This window comes from Alligator sinensis, unplaced genomic scaffold (assembly GCF_000455745.1).
Source record: "Alligator sinensis unplaced genomic scaffold, ASM45574v1 scaffold1097_1, whole genome shotgun sequence".
In the NCBI taxonomy this organism is placed as follows: Eukaryota; Metazoa; Chordata; order Crocodylia; family Alligatoridae; genus Alligator; species Alligator sinensis.
Genome location: NW_005841950.1, coordinates 1,635,532 through 1,637,753, shown reverse-complemented (window position 1 = coordinate 1,637,753; position 2,222 = coordinate 1,635,532). Strand labels below are relative to the sequence as shown.

The window sequence follows — 2,222 nt, the reverse complement described above, 5'->3', positions numbered from 1 at the left end:
CTCTTTTTTTTTTTTTTTTTTAACACTTTGGCACAGTAGGGAGCTTTGGTTTGTGGTGTGCGGAGGGTGAGCGGATAATTTTTTAAGGACTCTTTGGATATATAGTTACCTACAAAATGCAGGGGACTACAGTGGACTAAACAGCCCAGGAGGCCACTTCCAGTTCTGTGCTCCTAATACTTGCTTATCTAGCACCATGGGAGAGGTCAAGCTTCATGAAACACTGCTACTCAGTCTTCTACCTTGATCTGAGCCCAGTAGCTTGCTTGCTGGCCAGAGTTTCCATTAGAAAGTTTTAATCCAAAGACTACACCAATATCAGACATCTGTTCTTTATAAACAAAGCCAGGCCAATAATTACTGTATCTGGACAGTTGCACTGCATTGGGCTACCAAGTCTGAAGGGTGCAAAAACCTGTGAATCAACAGAAAAGTACAACACTGAACAGAGTTGCCTCTACTACACTTCCAAAACAGCAGCAGAGACAAGCCTGCCACCTGTGGCATAGACGTGTTACAAAAATTTCTGACTCATGCAGGGGTACAGCGTTCCAACAGGTGAGCTGTTTCAAATATCACAAGTTCTTTATACCCACTCTCTGATCTTGGTTATGACGAACACAGCCCTTGGCCTCCCTTCAGCCTATCTTCCATAACATATTCTTTTGAATGATTTCATTGGCTTTTAACACAGTGGAATAGGGAAGTCAGCACTCTTAAATACATACACTGAAAACCCTCTAACCTTGGTCACATCCATTTTGCCATAGTATCTGTCTCTTTCACAGTCAGTCCAATGCCACGGTCTATTACACGCACCCCCCAGCCCTGAATTTTAGCAGACTTCCCCATGCCTTATTAGTGGACCATCCACACTGAAATCTTGCAAAAGCCACCAGAAACAAGAAATTATCTCACCTGAGATTAGTGGCATGTATGTTTTGTCTCCAAAAAGGGAAAAAAATATCACTAGAGGGAACAGCATCAAATCCAAGCTCAGAAATCTCTTTCCCCACCAATCTAACCCAGGATTAGAGCTAGTTATATCAGGTGAAGCAGCTGGGACACTCTGGAGTCTTTCCAGAAGAGATTAGGTACAAAGTCAGGGAAGCACTGGACAGAGCAGGTAGCCCCGGAAGAACAGAAAAGTTTTGTCTGTTTCTATGACCACCACCTAGTCAGCACCTTAAAAGCTTTTTGCAAATTTCAGGTCACATTCACACTGTGCACTGATTTCAGAGCACATAGGGTTGGGAGTCAAGCCTTGTACACTCACACCTTCGATGCTGGAGTAACTAGCAGAGAATAAACACAAAAAATAGATATCATCTGTTCATGGTCTTCTCCACAACCTAAGGATGCAGGAACCTGTGCTTACTTCTTAGACGATCGTCCTTTTCCGCTGCTTCCTGCCTCTTCGTCATCCAGTACCTGGTTCTCTTTCCTTGAAGAGCCTGGCGACTGCCTGAAGAACTCTCCAATCCCTTTCTGCCAGGTTGGGATGGGCCTCACGCACACCGGATTGCCACCGGCATACTTGCTTTCAACTACAAGGGAAAAATTACTGAGCTGGCCAGCTAGATGATGCCCACACATTATATGCATGGGTTAGTTCAGCATCATCCTGTGGCAGCAATGCTGCACCCAGGGGGACCAGCCTGTGGCAGCCCCCGCAACAGGCACTATGCCGGATGCTCAGGCCTGTGCTAGCTGTACCTGCACAGTTTCACTTCCCGCCTTCAGAGCTTCACTGCTGACCTTGAAGCCGGAAGCTTCCCGGGGCTCATGGCTTCGCCAGCTCACAGCCCCGCCCCAGCCTGGGGGCAAACCCCTCCTGTCAGGGCACTGGCCCTGGAGAGACGTGGCAGGGACTGGGCAGCACTGCCAGGGAGGCAGCTGTCACCTGCCTCTGGACCCAGCACCCCCACACCAGGCCCTGGAGGCTGCAGGCAAGCAGCACCGCACAGAGCAGCCTCTGGCCGGATGAGGCCGGGCACCTAAGTGGGGCCAGATGGGTCACATTAGGTGCCAGTGAGGGCAGCTCCTGGCGCTCACAGCTGGGATTGAGCTGGAACCTCCAAGGTCAGTGTTGGCTGTGACCCAAACTGCCCTGGAGGGAACCAAGCCGGCTGCCTGTTCCAGTCTGTCAGGGCCCCTCACTCTGCAGCCACCCAGCTTCCCCCCCCCCCCCCCCCCCGCCGCGGGGGGGGGCCCCCGCCCCC

General features: G+C 50.7%; 1 protein-coding gene across 1 annotated transcript in view; it reads left to right on the top strand.

The window, feature by feature from the left end:
- The window catches only part of TRIP4 (thyroid hormone receptor interactor 4), a 68,973-nt gene that overhangs the window by 699 nt on the left and 66,052 nt on the right, over positions 1-2,222 (top strand). The gene's annotated exons all lie outside the window — the stretch shown is intronic.